This window comes from Cloeon dipterum, chromosome 4 (genome assembly GCF_949628265.1).
Source record: "Cloeon dipterum chromosome 4, ieCloDipt1.1, whole genome shotgun sequence".
NCBI classification, from domain to species: Eukaryota; Metazoa; Arthropoda; class Insecta; order Ephemeroptera; family Baetidae; genus Cloeon; species Cloeon dipterum.
Window position 1 is genome coordinate 6,079,392 of NC_088789.1, and position 18,626 is coordinate 6,098,017.

The window sequence follows — 18,626 nt, forward strand, 5'->3', positions numbered from 1 at the left end:
ATTTATTGGCGGAGTTGGATGGCTGCGTGTCGCAGAGACTCGCCCTGGCTCGTCTTGTGGTCCTTTTTCTTCAACTCTTCTCTAACTCTTGTTGGTGAATGAATGTCGCCCAATCTTCTCTCGCCTTTTATTCGAAATGTAACAACGTGTTGATTGTTTAAAATTAATGTTCAGCGCCGAGCCAATCACGGTGCCCCTACACTACTTTCAAATTAGTAGTATTACATAATAATTAAAAAGTTTATAAGTGTATACTTACCTAAATAATTGAGAAAATCAAATTATTAAATTACGAATTTATCAATCTTGCTTTCATTATCAGTCCATTGTGCAATTTCCCTCAATGTCACTTAATATAAATTTATATACACGCAGGAAACAAAAATTAACAATTGCCTCGTATATTTGAATCCATCGAATCCATTTAGAATGAATTTTCCTTTTGAGTATATTTCTTCTAATTTCATTTTATGATTTACAACATAATAGCCCTTCCAATTATGATTTTATGGGAAAAGTAACACAAATGAGTAATGCAAGATATTCGGGCGTTTACGTTGAAACGTCCGTTGGCCCCTTCAAATTTGTCAAGCGTTCGTGGCTCAGTATGACGAACTGCATCAGGGCGTGCACGATTGAATGAGGGAAAACACGCCGTCGGCACAAAGCACACTTTTCTAAACACACCAGACTAGTTTCACCCAACATTGACATGGACGATGATTTATCGGCGTGTAAGAACACGAATAATCCGCGCGACGCATGGGAAAAATGCATTGCAACATTTAATATGAAATAAAATTAACTGCGCGCGCGGTGCGAGATGCAGTTTGTGTTGATTTTTCGGCTTAGCCGCCGCGAGAGAAAAGCTGCTGCGTGTCCGACAAGCCATATTTGACACGAATTTTATCACCCCGGCCGCATTTATTCTCGTGAATTACGCACAATGCCGTCTGCAAATCCCAAGTGCACACACAAATATTATTCATGCGCGCATCACCGGCCGATGTGTGTTTGCGCTTTTTGCAGCCCCTTGTATGTGTAATCAAACGACTGCTCTCTTTCTCTACTAAAAGCTGTCGCACACTTTCGCTCCAACCGTAATTTGTCGTCCGTTTTTCTTTCCAGGCTCGCCCATTGGACAGCTGGGGGAGAGAGCGACCGTAGTAACTAACTGATCAACCGGGAAAATCAACCTCAGCTGGAATTGGAAAATTAGAATCTATTACGTCATTATCAGTGAAATTTCTCTACAAGGAAACAATCAATCAGGAATGTGATTGTAAAAAATGAGCTTTTGAGTTTGTCACTTTAAAAGGTGTATAGATTGTGGAATAAATCTGATTAGTTAGAAATGATTGATTGATTAATAAAGAACTGCAAATTCAATCTACAGTAAAAATATATTGTTTGATTCTTTAAAAAAATATCCATTTTTGAAATCTTTCTTACGATTAGGTAGAATTTAAGCAAATTGTCTCCTATATGCACTGCAAATAAGATAAGGGCACAGACACACAAGGATTTTAACTAAATTTGTCTAATCAAAAGATCACTATTAATCTAGAGGGTTACACTCAGAAGACAAAATTTTCATGTAAAATTATACAGCATTGTATTTTTTAACCGTGCTTATATTTATTTTCAAATGGTGCGGGAGCGCACGATGACTCGCCAGTCGTCACTGGATATTTTTTACTAGACCTAACAACCACCCATACGGCGCAGGGAACAATTCAGTTATATTTTTGCACTCAGCTGTTGCACTTTTATGTGGGTTCATGCTGAAAAAAGGTAATTCAGGAAAGTGCATATAAATCTGCACTCGCATTGCAATAAAAAAATCGATTAAAATTTTCCTTGGTTGCCTTCCTTGGATGTTTTTAAAAGGGTGTATTAGATCAATAATTGCTAACATATTTTAACAAGCTCTATTTATTTTGCTAAAAATTGCAATTTATCAAACAATCTTGAATCCATTATGGATATATAGAACGCAATGAGAGAATTTGAAATAAACCCAAATCATCGCCAAATTCTAAGGGGTTTCAACTACTTGTTATCACAGGTTTTTGCGGGTACCAGACCATCACATAAACAAATCAAGATTTTGATACTTATTTGCTTCATAAAATTTAGAGTTAAATGAAATGATTGCTTTATTCTTCGAGCAATATATTTTATTGACAATATATTGTACAAATTTTCCAACTGCTATTAACTTTCGAATAACGAAAAAAAATTTTAACATTGCTCAAAGCCGTCAATCTGAAATCATATTTATTTGCTGTTGATTCTAGTATATATGATCAAGTATTTTTAACAACTTGGTTTACACCTACAATAATTATTGCATCAGTCCTAAATTACATTTCCCCCCTGATTATGCTACTCTTTGCTGCAGATCTCGGCTGCTCTCTTTCTATTGTATTTCGTAACATCTGTTCATTTGTGTGCATATTTTGATTGACACTCGAGACTACAGCGAGCTTACTCGCGGGCACACGAGTTTTGCTATATATGTGTAACGCGTGTCTCATTTTCACATGTGACCGAGTATAACGGCGGAGTAATACGCAATAATTGCATATGTATAGCAGAGTGCAGCACTCTGTGCGCCACAAACGACGACAATCTGCTGCCGGCTAATAAGAGCTGTGCAAACACGCGACCGAGTCTGTCTGCTTGCCATATAAGTAAGTAATTGCATTTCAGCAGCTAATATGCAGCGCAGAGGAAAACTGTCTGTCACTTTGAAATCGTCGCCGGAACGGAATCGGCGGCGCAGGCCTATATTCAAATCGCGCAGCCTCTGCATTTGAATTTCAAAGCGACTCTGCAAGTCAAATAAAAATCAATCAGTCGCCCACCCGCCCGTGTGTGTGAGTGTGAGTGCGCGCAATCAGCGAAAGGGCAAAAACGCGTTTGTTTGGTTTCGACAAGTTGGATCCGATCCAAATCTTCGCACGGTGAGAAATTCCGCCGGCTTTTTACAAAACATTTTACAAAATATTCCAGATTGCAGCAGCGGGCGGAAATTGCATACTTCCCGCCGCGCGCGCTTGCACTTTTGATAGATTTGATAAGATCAGAATTGCAGAGAAGAAGTGAATTTTTATATTCGTGTGTGCGGCAATAAAGTGAGCCGCTGCTTTTCTTTTGTATAAATATAGGAGGGTGCGGCGCGAGCATAATAGACAGACAGCCAGGGGGTGTTTTGATCCTTTGCACTCTTATTTCCCATTGTGCGATGATGCAATAAATAATATCACACACGCAGACCCAGGGACGCATGTCATCCGCACCGCTCCACGTCTTCCCCTCCCCGAAGATAATCTTGGTAATCTGCTTTTCTCTCATTCTCTCATTGACAGCGCGCGGCCTCAAAAGTCACTCGGCTTTTTAATTTTTCCCTCGCCTAGCTTCTGACGAGACACGTTAGCGCGTAGTTCGCAGATAAAATCTGAATATTATATTGAATTCGCAAGGGGAGAAAAGTGACACTATGTACATCGTGTCAAACATGGGGGAAACGTATCAATTGATACAAAAAACGGAATGTAATTAATAAAATAATCCTTACGTTCGATCTTCTTTTTGTCATTGCCAGAGGAGCAAATTTTTTCAAAAATATATGAATAATTGGTATCTCCCATTGTTATGGATGACCGGTATAATCCGCAAAATTTAGTAGCCATCAAAATATTTTATTCTTATTTATTAGTGGGCCAATCGGTTTTTTGTGAGTACGAATATCACAATTTTAAGGATTTTTTTAGCCTCGCACATGGATCAAGGGATGCATGGAACATAGTTGCCCTGCTGATCTGTAAAATATATATGTATGATATCGAACCGAATTGAATTAAATTTTCGTTTGCACTTTAAATTCTAAATGGTTTTTACTAATCGTATAAAGACAAAAGTTCAAATCTAAATCAATAGATTTTAATAAAAGAATTAATTTTGCAATATCTTTTTTATTGAAAAATTAATAAAATACAGAAATTTGTATTTAAATGTTTAGTTTTATTTGTATAATATAAAAGTATTTAAACAATATACAATTTATTTATAGTTTTTTTAAAATATTTGTCGGTATATTTCTAATTTAATTTTAAACTTCAAAAAAATTAAAAACCAATAATCAATAAGTTCTACTTCGTTACTTTTTATAGTTACACTGCATCTGCATCACAGGCAAGGATTATCCATTTATTAAGCATAAAGTCGTATCACTCAACAAGTTAGCTTGTAACAGATATTAATGCTATAATGATTAACTCATTGAATAAATCGAGAATATAATGAAACAAAATTTAACTATAGAACTATCATTTAGTTGGTTATATATCCTGTATAAACCAATAAATCGCTGTTGTCTGGGCGATTCGCATCGACAAAAGTTGAATTTAATTGTTTAAGTCAAATATTAACGCTAAGAAATGCCTAAAATTGCGTTATTAGTGCGGTTGTACGCTATGTATCGACTTCAAAAATCATCAGTATGAAGCTTAAACCTTACATAAATGTGTTGCTTTCCTAACCTCCGTCAGTAAAAGTTGTATTGTGATCATTATTTGCAATAAAACGGAGATCCTGTATAATTTTAAATTGCATAATAGCCCCTATTTTAATCTGCTATAAATGAACATTTAAGAGATACCCAAGCATAAGTTTAAAAATCTGAAATATTCTTTATGTTTTTACGAGCGTTTCTGTTATAAAGCGCGATTAATATTTCCTCGTTTAACGACCCCACAGAGCGCAATTATGATTTAATTGAAAAGTCGGGTGCGGAGCCGATCCGAGTAATTTGATTGGAATGCATTAAAAGTTGTGGAAAGGCCGGAGCCGTGAATCGGCGGGCAATTGCAGTGGCTGGTGGCCGGGGTGTCACGACAACGTGCATGCATACATTATCCGCGCGCTGATGGCATTGTAAAACCATAATGGACTATTGTCCTGGGCGCGCCGTGCGGGTCTGCATACACACGCAGGCGGGCGGGCGGGCGGACAATGTGTGATTCGCCGGGCCGTTTCGTTTGCCCGACGCGAGCGTGTGTGTGTGTGTGTGTGTGTGTGTGTGTGTGTGTGTGTTAATGTTTTTCGCCGTGTTTATTGGCTTTGCAAAACACACTCGCACACACACTGCGCTGCACCGGCACTAAATATGGACTGCGAGCGGCATAAATCATCTCTGTTTAGCGCCGCTCTCGATTTATCCATTGTACGCGTGTGTATATTTTATGCGGCATTCGGCCTGCACTCGACGCGTCGATCTGCCGTTTTGCCACCCAGCACTCGCTGTGTATGACGTTGTGTATATCGCTGTTCGACACGCTGCACCGCCGATTTTCCCTGTCACACCGCATATTGATTACGCCCTTTATTGCGGCCGCGATTATTGAATCACTCATATGCCTTTGAAAATAAATTATGTCTCCAATATTTTGATATATTTGATGCGGATTTGATGCGGGAAAATATCGTTGCCCCTCCTTTCTCCTTACTTAAAATTGTAAATTAATAAAAAGGAAGTCCAAAAAGAGTTTGGAGCATTCGAATTTAATAGAACAAATACAAAATTGCTAATATTTGAGAATTTCGATATTTAACTAACGGTAGAATTCCGAGCATTTTAAATACACAAATTTTTGTTCTCGATTTCTTTGTTAGAACTGGATTTATACTTTTTAAGAATACAGATGCTTATTTCTCCTGATTTCAATTTGATTTCCGAGGAAAGGTCCTGACAAATTTTACTTTCTACCTCAACTACTCCAAATACTAAAATGTTTATCTGATGCAAATAGAAAATGCCCACGATATTATGTTACAACTGTCATGGCTCTAGTTTTTCTTTTAATTTTCGGCGCCTCCTAAGTATGAAGTATTTTGCGCTGTTTTTGCGCTGTCCTAAAATTACTTTCTGATCAAATTCACCAAAATGGACACCATTCTTGGAAAGTGTGAAATCAATTTTGGTTTTCAAATTTCTAATACGCATGGTTCAAAGCTGATCTGTTTCGTTTTAATTTCTGTTCGCAATTGATTTTTAATATATTTTTTTAACTCAAATGAAGCAACCAACCTATTCATTTGATTCTCCAAATAAGATATTCATTATTCATATTTGTTGTGGACAGCTCTCCTCATTCAATATGTTTTTTATAATACAATCAGTACATAATTGGCAACAAAATGGAACATCAATTAAATTTGAAATTATTGTGTTAAAAATGCAATTTTAGGTCAGCCAACCGTTACAATTTCAACTTTGGAATATTTTTAAACAAAGTGTACTTTTACAACTACTGTCTGCGTTGTTATACTGTGCAGGTAGGCTGTTTTCAAAATAATCAGCACACGCAGGCAATAAAACAATTTCGTAGCATTAAATACAGGCACACAATGAACTTTTAGTTTGAAGTCTTATTTACATTTTACTGCGAAAGAAGTGACGCGTCCAGTCTGACTAATTACTCACTGAAAAAAAACAGAATATACACCAGAAGAAGAGGGCAAAGATACTTCTGACTTATTTACGGGATTTGCGGCGTACGTGATGCATTGCGCAGGAAGTCATACGTGCTGTTTGTGTGTCTCTTCGAACGGCGTACGATTAACTTGTTCAGGGTAGGTGCACAGAAATTTGCAAAACATGCGCATCAAGATCTCACGTGAGTGCGGGGAATAAAAATTCAGGTAGCGTAATGGGGAATTTCATGCCACCCGGCAATTACAAAGCAGCTAAATTTAATACGATAATTGTTGCTGACGTCATGTTTAATTGCCAGTCGAATAATAATTTAGAGCTGCTAATGAATGTCATTAGTATTTCTTTGCTTGGCGCGCACGCGTTTTGACCTGCTGCATGATATAATAACACGTGTTCGAGCATCTCACGAGGTGTAATTGCGCCGAGTTTGCTTGTGTGCGAAAATAGTTTTATTCCTTCCTGCAGTATTTCGTCGCACTAGATGTGAGATTAGCCTCCTCTAATAAATACATTTTGCGTCCGCCTTCTCGATGCTCGCAACCAGCCCGACGCGAAATGTTAACGAATTTTTAGTAGTAATTGAGTTGCATGCTTGGCGTTTGTTTGGACGCAAACTCGACTGATCCGCTATCGCAATTGTTCTTTTACGGCTGAGCTCTACTAATTGCCGGCCACTTTATAGCACTCGAAATTAAATTATGAAATCCAATTTAGTTCGCAGCACGGCCAGGAAGTAAAACATTCTCAGCCAAAGTCTCGTGTCATTTTTTGAATTAATGGTTAAAAAGTCACAAAGATCGGATTTTCAAATATTGACCTTAAATATCATTTTAGCATGACCGTTGTGGAGCTTCGATCTAAGCGTTATAATTGAATAAACCACACACCGTTGAATACGTCTTGACCTCCCCTTTTTCACTAAAGGACCCACAATTTTTAAAGTTTAAAACAATGCAGAGTTGACATGAATTTGGTCGAATTTTCTGGGCTTTTGCCTTTCAAAAGCACCTTTTGCTCAAAGATTCGAGATTTTTGGTCTCTTAATTGAATTACTTCCTGACGCTTCAAGTTCAAACGCATCAAGAAGGCTATACTAGGAAATTTTAATTAAATCTATTTACTTTTATTTCTCTTCGAAGCTAAATGCTGTGTGGAATGGCTTTCGGGGAACTATTGCTATCTTTGGCGTATCGTTTCGGGTCTAGGTTGTTTGTATACTCACTCGGAGTTGAGCAACACACGTACGGACGCGACAATCCGTGTCTGTGCTGTGTTCGCAGAAGGTGCAGCGCGCGCGGATTAATTCGCGCGGCGGCATAATTGCGCCGTCGAGTAATTATAATTAAAATGCCAGCGCCGCGCCGTCGCTTGTGTATATTCGTCTCTCGCTGCTCGCGGCGCAATTGTTATACGCCGCTCTGCACTACCCGGAATTTCAGCCTGCTCCCCTATTAATTAAACTAAGTACGTGTGCATCAGCTGAGAAAACTAATTGTCCTAACTGCAGCAGCGCAAACAGGAGCATTGCTGCCGACAAATTGCCATAATTTGCAACGATTTCGGTGTCGACTCGTGGAAACAAACGTCACCACACTCTGTTTCCAATTAGAACTCGCTTTGTGTCATCCCACCTTCCAGGTTGTTGAAATTGCTATCATACTGTTCCATTCTTGAGCTCACCTGCGGCAGGTTGTGTACAACTCTTTAGATTTTTTGCCAACTCAAGATTTATTTTTCATCAGTTGATTCCTTTATTGAATGTCAAAATCTTTCAGGAGAGGTTATACAATACTCAATTAGGAATCTACAGAACGAGTTATTTTTATCTATGTCAAGCAAGCAAGAAATTTCATGTCTTCATTTGATCATGATCTGAAAATATTGGTTTTTTTACGAAATAGATTTTGAAAAAATATATGGAGGGGGGTATTCAAATATCAAGTGCCACTTTTTAACAGTATTTTATCATTAGTTTTGCACGAGCACGAGCAATGAATCCAAGTTCAATGTTATCGCTTTGGGAACGAATTGTTATCAATTCAGTGTTTACGAACTAGAACCCACAATGCACTCAAACTTAAGACACACGATCTATTTTTAACAAAAAGTTAACTGCCAGGAAAACTGCAATGATTTTAATTTTGATGCCTTTTTAGTTGAAGGATGTGTATAGTAGAGCTGACCTGTTGTGCATTCATCAACATAAACAATAAAGCTAAAATAATTATTGTTGACTTAGACTTAGTTAGAGGGTAAGCCAGCCGACAAATTTTGTGTAGTAAAATATTGGTAGTCGAGAATTTTTAAGCGTGTTTCAATGATCAAATTAAAATATAATGACTTCTCTTTGTCATCTAATGATATTCTTCTGAATTTTGAATTAAGCTAGGATTCTGCCAGGCGTTTGCTCCAAATTGAGCTGTGTGGATGTGTATATACGCAAACTTGCATGTGTATGGGCTTGTTGCAGAGCGGGCTGCTTGCTTTTGCATGTTAACACCGCGCACCACGCGTATACGTATAGAAGTATAATTAATGCGCGTACACGGGGCCACACCTCTGCGAATTTTATGGCCTGGCACTAATCGAGCACCGCGGCCGCAAGTAGGTTAGGTGCGGCCACTTTCACGCTCGCCACCAACTTCTTTTTCAAATCGGTCGCACAGTACCTATGGTGTAGCGGTTATCACATCCGCCTAACACGCGGAAGGTCCCAGGTTCGATCCCTGGTAGGTACATTTTTGAACCGGTTTAAAATTTTGAATCAAAATAAATTTCATCGTATATTTATTTCCTTTCAAATTTGGAATTTCTTCCTATATCCTTATACAATATTATTTTTCAATATCCGCGATTTCCATTACAAACGAGTAAAAATAGCTGTATTTTTATTTATTTCAAGATTATTTATTTAGTTAGAAGTTTGAGGCAAAATAATGCAATTAAAGTTTATGTATAATTAAGAAATGCTGTTGAAACATAATATCTGCAGGTTATATCGGGAGATAAGCGAGTTTGGAAACGCCAGGAGTGGATTGGAATAAATTTATCAGGCGGTGAACATCTCTCGAGGTGTATATGGTATGGCAAAGAGCGCGAAAGGTCAGACAACGCACGAGGTTAAACGTGAATGCGTCCGCGCAGATACATGAATTTGATGATTAATTCAAACAGACGGAACAGGCTGTGATTCTGTAACTATCGCCGAGTGCGATTTGTGCAACTACTGCGCGAAAATCTCGCATTTCAGAGATAAAATTGAGGTGCTTGCGGTTCGGCTCAGGGCTCATAATTCGTGTAAATTTCTCAGCAGCGAGATAGCGCGATTGTTACGCTGATCGCGCCGCCAACAATGCGCCTGCTTTTTATGCTGCCTGCATGTATATTATTATTTACGTGTGTGCTTGCTTTTTGCTGCTGATAAGCATCGAATTCAACCACTCAATATTTTGGCTGCTGCTGCTGCTGGTATTTCAAGCGAAATAACCAGCAGTTTCGTCGCTCTCTCATAAGTTCGCCTCAGCACCTCTTGACACGGTTCTTTGACCTCCAACTTTTCAAAATTTCTTTTTGCGCTAGGACTGTTTAAATAAAAAATTGCATAAGAGTCCTCATGAGAGAAATAGAAGTTGCAATTTAAATTGTAGTCTAAAACGCCACTTTAACCAGCCGCGTGACGATTGCGCTTCGCAAGATACGTCTAGTAGCTTCTTTCTTATTGTACCGCAATGCAAAGTCTTTGCTTTTGAGTATAATCTTCCGATAAGAGAGCTCCCCCCCCCCCCCACACACACACACGAAGTAATTGTGCTTTAATGATCATGATAGGTTTTATTAAACACGCAGTGTGCAAAACTCAACTCTTGGATATCATATTTGCTTTCTTGGGCTCTCTCTTTTATCACATTTTAAAATAAATCTCAATATACTCATCACAAAACTTACAAATGCAATGTTATCGTTAGTTGCATCAATTTGGTACTTTCAGAGTTTAAAAATAACATGATGATAGCCGGGTCAAGCATGTCTCTTTGTATGACGTGCCTATTATCACAGAGAGTCTATATGTTTCCAATTTAACTTGCTCAAAGCAGGAGTGTCGTAAATACCAGCTATACACAAAAGAGTAGAGCAATTCGCTACTTTTCTTTAATTTTGAGGTCAACAAAATCATATCGAGACTGTTTTAATCAGTTTACAAACGGGGTTTCCATTTAAAAAGATGGAATTAATAATTTATGATTGAACCATTAGCGATATGTTATGATGGTCAGTATTGATACAAAATCAAGTCAGCAGTTTTGCTAAAAAATTGGCAAACTGTGTATCAAATAAACAACCCCGCCACCCCGTGAGTTGGATACCTATTTAATATCACAAATATGATTCCTATCTTTCGGACAAATTTATGCATAAAGACTGGAATCAATGTATTTGTTATTTTTTAATTTTAATGCAGTACACATTTTATCAAGATGCTGGTGAAGACTTTTGCTGATTATCAAATGAGGTTAGCTCCTTCAAAAATAGTTATTTTTAGAATAATTACAGTTTGCGGGGAACTAAAGCAGCAACGAGAGATTGCAATCAAATCCTACAAAAAGGTTCTAACTTATTTATAACGCAGTGTCAGGAAGAACAAACAGTGTTTAGCTGTGAGCCGCGAGAGAAAATTACACGTGCAGCAGCGCGATATCGCAAAATAAAACATTTTCTTTGGCAAGAGACCATGAAATTGACGACAGGCGAAAGAGCGCGCGGGCGGGAGAGACGGGTTAAATGAACTCCAAATTAAAAAGAGTCGTCGTCACGCTGCTTTAATGGCTGCATCACTCGCCATTAATCATCTTAATTCGTCCTCAGAGCTGCGGCTGGCTGGCTGGCTAAAAGAAAACGGGCCACTCTCACGACCTTTCGAAAATATAAAACGGGCGATATTAAATTATTATTATTTTATTAAGCTCCCGATTTGAAATTCTAACGAGCAGGAAAGGAAAGAAAAATCTTATAAGCGTGTGTACAAACTGATGACGGAGTCAAAACAAAAAGATAATTCCGCGCAGCCCGTCTCGTTGTATAATTTGGAACGCAGGCACTGTATTGGAATTGCTAATTCCTCTTCTATCTGCTGATGAGAATATTTTTGCTCCCGCGAAACAATACACACACACTCACACTGCAGCTAGCGGATATACGCGCGCGTTTCTTTTACGCCACTGGAAATGAGAATGCGCGCGCTCTTGTGTGTCGCGTTTTATTATTGCGATTATCATTATTGTTATTATATATGGCAATTTAAAAGGATGGGAGAGTGTAGGCGTCACGCGAAGTCGTGTTAACCTCTGTATTTATCAGCAAATTACACGTTGCTCGCGGTTTCGTTACTGCATTTTCGCTGCACGCCTCAAAATACATTTCCCAGCAACCAAATCAATCCATGACATGATAATCAGACAAGTTACTTATATCAATATTTGTATTTACTCTTCTTCAAAATTCATTTCCGGCCTGAATCGATTAAGTTTCGGATGCTATGAAATTTCCAAAAGGAAAATTATGAATTGAATGCCTTTTGATGTAATGTTAAAAAAGGAAATTTTATCGATTGTTTTTAGAGAGTTAGAAGGAATTAAAAATTTGCAAATAATTTAATGCTATAAACCTATTCTTTTCTTGATCTTTTGGAACGTTTATTAGTTCTCTTATTGACCTTACAATCATTTGACCTATATATATATAGTACAATCTTTGGGTATTCATTTTCATTCTTTTAATGCATCATAAATAAATTATTAATTCTAAAAATAAGTTTTCCCCTTGATTTTTAAACACACAGTGCCCAAATGATGCCAAATTCTTTTCTAGAAAACATATGGTAAAAAAACTACAAATATCCTGAGGAAAATACTCTAATCATTTCCAAGAGACTAATAAAAATTTTCGAAAATAAATAATGGCATCAATATTTACTAAGTTTTGAATAGGGAACCAATTTTTTAAAGCACTGCTTTGGTGATACAGCTAAACCTTATTTCATTTAGCACTTCTGCGCGTTTAAGGAAGAATACGTGCTACATTTTTCCCACGGCAATCAGCTCTTACACAATCATAGCCATTTCACCAAAGACTGTGACTTTAATTTTGACTCCGTAGCTGTCGTCGTTGACATGTGTACACAATCTTCTACAATATTATAAATTTGATGGTGTGAGATTTAAATATTTTTAGATTTATCACGATGAAAACGAAATGACTTTTCATACTCAATTTTTCACGTGTGGTGGCATCCTGAAATTTTATGTGTATAAACACAAAATTAATTTTTTTATGATGGCTTGCAGATTAGGTCGGGATAAGTTCACTCCTTATTTGAAAGGTGAGTAAATACCTCTGAAATTCGAGAGTCGTTTGTGAGCGATGATCACAAATCGGCTGCCGGCTTTGGGTGTGTTCGCCTACTCAGGAAGTTTTGAAAGGGCTGGGCAGCAAAATTTGTCACCAAAGTGTCTTTGTTCGGCGGGCCTAATGAATGCAAACGCCGCTCGCTCGCATTGTGTGTTGGCGCGCATTCACGACTTAAGATTCGGCGCCTAATCTGCTTAAAGCGGCGTAAAATTATGAAAATCCGCGCCTCTAATTGAACAAGCTTTTGGGCTACCGTTTCATGCGCGCATAAATCTGCGCCGCTGGGTTTTGAAAAACGAGCAAAGTTTTCCCCCAGCCCTCGGTTCGAAGGTTGTCCGTGGAAAGAAAACAGTTTTCCGCCATAAAAGCAGCGAGGTAATAAAAGATTAATAACAACTGATCAGACACGAATATAATAACCCCATAAATCTTGGGCTTAATTATTATGCGCACAGGCCGCGCGTTTTCCCAGAAGCTTCTTTGCCTTTTTTGTAATAAAATACTGCGCGGCTCACTCAATCTTTTATAATTGATAATTGAAAAGAGACTTAGGTTGCCTTGTACAGGTAGACCCGATATTCAATTACAATAGCTTATTGACAGAGTTGACCAAACGCTATCAGATTATAATGTAATTAACAGTTTCTTAATTATTTGATTAAGCTTCTTAATGATAAGGCGTGAATGTAGCTTCTGATAGTCAATATTACTATCAAATAGTAATAGAAACATGAAATGTAAACTTTCATGCAATGCTGATATGATAATGTGCTGTTGAAAGAATGCCTTAAGCAGAAGCAGGAACCGTGATCGAAGGCTGCATTTTTTTAAATGTAAGAAAAAAAATTGAAATTTTGAAAAATATTTTTAATTTTTGAGTTGAACAGAAGCGACGGTAGGACAGAAGAACAATGTTATGAAAGAAAACCCCAAAATTTTGGACCTTCCTGTAAACACTGAACAAGAATCTTGGAACAAGCCGCCGTTTCGTGCAGCGCCGATTATTACTGGTGCTCTTTTGTAATTTCCCAATAAAACACTTTAGGTTGTAATCGCGGCGCGGCGAGAGGAAAACAGCAGAAAAGCGAAAAAAGCATTGTTGCCAATAAAAGTAAAGGAGCAGCCTCAGGGGCCTCTTTTTCTTGCTAAGCCGCAACGGAAGTCACGGCACTCGGCGAAAGAAAAAATGCAATTAGCACGAGGCACCTTTTAACACCGGCGGGGCGCATAAAAATATTAAATTGCAAATTAGCCCTCATTACCGTTTCGCTACTTATTTTTGCTCTGCTGACTGCCGAAAGGTCGAGCCAACCTTTTCCCTTTCCCTCCTCTGCCGTGCCTTTGCCGAGCTGCTTTTTATTTCAGTCGGATTTTGATCGGCGGCTTGATATTTGTGAAGATTATATTTAGTGATTTTTAATGAGGTGCCTTGTAAGCAAAGGAGTGTTACAACAAGCCCACGGCCTTTTCGTGGAGCAATGGGAAAAATATATATATTTCTATAACGAGAGGAGAGGGAATCAGCTTTGAAGCTGGAAACCGAAAGCCGCGCTCGACTTGTGTGGGCAGTCATAAAAGAATTATACATCTTAAAAAGGTGTAGACAAAAAACAAACACTCCAACTCGGCCGCAAACACGAGAGTGAGAGCCGAGAAAGAGCGTTTTATTGAATTCTTAACAAGATTTTGAGGAATGTTCCTCTCCACCGTTCGCCGCGCCAATAAAATTAATAATTAGGAAACATCGTCGCCCTTGAGCTCCGGCACAGAAATTGACATGCGTGAATCGTTGCTTTCCTCTCTCGTTCGACCGAGAGACAAATTTATGACTGCTATAGACGAGAGTCAAACAGCGTGAACGCCGATTTCGGGCCGCCGGCGTTATTATAGTCCAGTGCCATGCAATGCTAAACGAGGTAGAAGCAATGAAACTGTACTTTCGTTTGCGAATATCCTAAATTTATTTCTCCCTTGCACTTTAAATTGAGATCGAAGAAAAATATAGTTCACCTCAACTAGGAATTGGTCTATTACACAAACAGGCTAGCAATTATTAATTTGATTAGCTCTACCACTCAAGCGCATCTCATTATAATTCTCATAATTGCCTGTCTATAAAACTGTGAATTGCTTATAATGCAGTTAGTCCCTATTTGAACAGTTAAATAATCCTGTAAATTTATAATAATATAACTTTATAGAAATGCCATTCAAATGATGTAGATCTAGAAGGTTAATTTTTGTTCATGCGCTCATTCAGAATATTGTTCGATCTATGTCTGAAATCATCATACGTTCAAGTAAGGGGAAATTTAGGCGTATTTTAAAATCCATTCAAACTCTAGAATCACGAGCCTAATTGTAAACACGCTGAGGAAGCCCGCGACTATCACAAGATTTATGCTTGTCCTTTGCGACAGGGTCGAATCTTTATAAATTTGAAAGAAAGGAAAGCCGGTCGGTGTCGTGGCTTTTTGTTTCTGGCACAAAACACAGACACAGAAAACGCACTCTCGGGCCGTCTTTGTCCTCCGACTTTTATTATAATAAATAACCATGTGTGTGTTTGTCGCATCCTTGGTCGTTTGGTCGGTCGGATGGTCGGTCGGTGTCGTGTATATGTATAAAAAGGGGCTTTTGTTTTATAGGTAAGCAGCAGACTGGAAGAGCTGATCGAAGGCGCCATAGAGATGGAGGCGAGATAAAGTCAGCTCGTCGCACCAAACGCCGCCTCAACACCTTATTATTTTCCCTGCCGCCGCCGCCGCCGCCGCCGCTCGCTCACCTTATATTCCTCCTCTTCCCTCCTCTCGACAGTCAGATGCTATCGTCACAATTATTGTGTCTCTTTAGCGTCATAATAAGCTTCTATTCCCATCCAGCCAGCATCATCCTATCGGCTGCACGCAACCGGCTGCATTTCTGCCCTTTTTCGTGTCGCAGAGAGGTGAGCCCGCCATGCGGCAGTGACATTTGACCACTTCATTGATCCCAAACTGAGCAAATGCATGTCCTCCACCCAAGGCACTGATAAAACTGAAATAAATTTGAAGATAACAAGGGATTAAAAAATTCCTCCTATTTAATATTAATTTCTTTCAGGAGCGAAAATGATAAAACTAATTCTTGAAAAAGAAGAAACTAAATCACGTGCTGTTTCAGCCCCACTAACCTCCTCTTCAGAACCTTCAAAAGGTAACGCTATACAAGATTAGCTCCGGAGATTTCTTAATCAATTCGTTCAAAAAGCTCAACTGTACGTAATTACGAGCTCATAGTTAAACAAAAATAAAAACAAGATCTTATAATTAATTGTATTTCACTATTTTTTTAATGTATCCTAAATAAAATAGACAGCTAAGGGGAAGGTTGCTAACCACGAGTAACAAGACTCTCAAGATAAAAACGATACACAATATTTGTTTCTCCAGAAATTAAAACTTTTTGAATTTATTTCGAAGTAATCATAGATCTTAAGTTATGCAGCCTGCGCAACATATGTGCCGAGAAATTGCATAACATTTTGAAAACTAGTCTCTTAGTGACCTTTATTTTCTATATTTATATTCGACTTGTTGGACCCAAATTAATCTAGCCTTTTCATTCAAAGAGCTTTTTTTTGTAGAGATGATGGAGGCCAATTAATTATGGTCGTTATAGCTTTGAGGTAAGAGACGTACTTTCCGCTGCTATTGGCCCAATCAGCTATTTTTTTCTAAATCGCCCTATCAAATTTTAGCTGTGGTAAAATAATGATTATTTTTTAAATCTGCCAAGTCTTTCATCAGTGCGAACATTTGCATGATCTGGCTTTTAATGGTATACTATTTGCTCTTTGAAGGGGTTTAAACACATGCGGTATTTTACAGAAAGATAACAATCTCACTTACTCAAATTAATTAATAAGTAATTTTGTTTCCATGGTTAAATCTATTGCAGAATTTTTGCACATATCTTGGAAACGACTAATTCACGCTTAAAACCACACTATTTTATTCAGGCCAAAGTGACACAAAAACGAATGTTTGGCCAGAATAAATGACCAAAATTCTCAAAATGACATTTGATTAATTAATTAAATAATTGACAACTGTTATCTATATGTATCGCAAAGCATGTTCTGAAATGAATTTGACGGCCAGGAAGTTTAAACTTCTGACAAATACTTTGCTATAAATATAAAATAAACTGTTGATAAAGACTTAAAATTCAAACTGTCGAACAAGCTGGGAGTAAACTGAAGGTCTTCTTACACAAAAATGGCTGAATACAGCATTTTTGGTGTTGTCCGGGTTTGCACCTTTTTCAGAGAGAAAAACCAGGCGAGGGAGACAGGAGGAACGAAGCAAACGTGTGTACACACACATAGGGAGAGATCGAGTGGCAGTCAGCGCGTTGAAAAGGAACCCATGTCGCGAATAATCTGCCAAAATAAATTTTCCGGCGCGGCTCCCCTAGAAGCTCGTCTGAGTGAGGAACGGCCTGCTGCTGCGCCTGCCTTCTGCAGCCTCTAATGAGAGTGAGCAAGCCCGCGTGCGTGTGTTACCTTTAATTTGTTGGAATTAAACCTGATAGTCTGGTCGGATTTATTCGCTAGACTGCGGCAATAAATTCGCCGGTCGCGGCCTTCCACAGCGGCGATTATTAATTTATACTATATTAATCGCGCAATTGTACACATACTCGTGTTGCTGCGCGCGGATATATTTATTTGAGTTTGCTGCCCGCGCAGTTTGCCGCTCTGCTGGTGAATGAAATGAACTTGTTTTATGGGTTGTTGCAAAAGTGGAAACATTTATAATGTGTGTGTGTGCTCTCCAGGCTAAATGTTTATCACGCTGAAAGGTTAATTTTTAATTTCGTCTTTTTAAAAACGGAAAATGAGATAAGACCGAACTGCTAATAAATTACAGGAAATCATAATTAATTGCAAGACGAAGAATACCTGTTTACTTTCTGAAAATAGTGCCGTGTTGCATTTTTTCGTGTCGATCGTTTTGTGTTTCTTCAGAGATTGCATTTGGCTTGGTTTTATTTTTATTTATAGCTGCGGTATTGAGTTTATTTTTATTGTTACTTGAGGTTAGATCGTTGTGTAAGAACATGCAACTGGGCCAAAACATGTGAATATGACACATAAGTGCAGCACCGACAAAACACATGCAAAAGTGTTCGCTCGACCGGCCGACGAGTGTGCAAAAAATGCGCCGTTGTAGGTTTTCGCCTTGGGCAGCTGCAATCGAGTGGGTTTCTTATTATCATTCCTATATTATACATAAATGCATGTCCACACATTATTGTCTGCACTGCACTCTAGCTGTTCTTTCTCTCTTCCACTGTTCGTGCGCATAATGTAGTAAGCATGGCTTCAATATAGGATAATGATTCCTTCCGTGTAGCTTTAAGTGAATTATCATCATGCAACAGCCGCAGCATTGGCAACTGCAAGTAAGACCCGAGAGCGCTAATTCAATTTGCCAAACTCCCTATGCTAATTCCGAACATATTATGCACGTGCGTGACCGCATTTCGGAGCTAACGCTGTGTTCAAAACAGTATCTCGTGCTTTGCTTAATACCCTACCGTTTTTTCATCAATTCCGGTGCACCCTGAAGAGTGCTCGTTAACAAGCTAAAGGACGAAATTAACGGGGGCTTCCTATATGAATGTGAAAAACATAATGGCAGCGCTGATTTTAAGACTTAAACCTTCAGATTTA

The 18,626-nt window shown here is 38.4% G+C and overlaps 1 non-coding gene across 1 annotated transcript; it reads left to right on the forward strand.

Moving 5' to 3' along the window:
* The first annotated feature begins 9,167 nt into the window (after nt 1–9,167).
* Nucleotides 9,168–9,240, forward strand: TRNAV-AAC (transfer RNA valine (anticodon AAC)). Its single transcript has one exon. It is a non-coding gene; the product is annotated as a tRNA-Val (tRNA).
* Nucleotides 9,241–18,626: the final 9,386 nt, after the last annotated feature.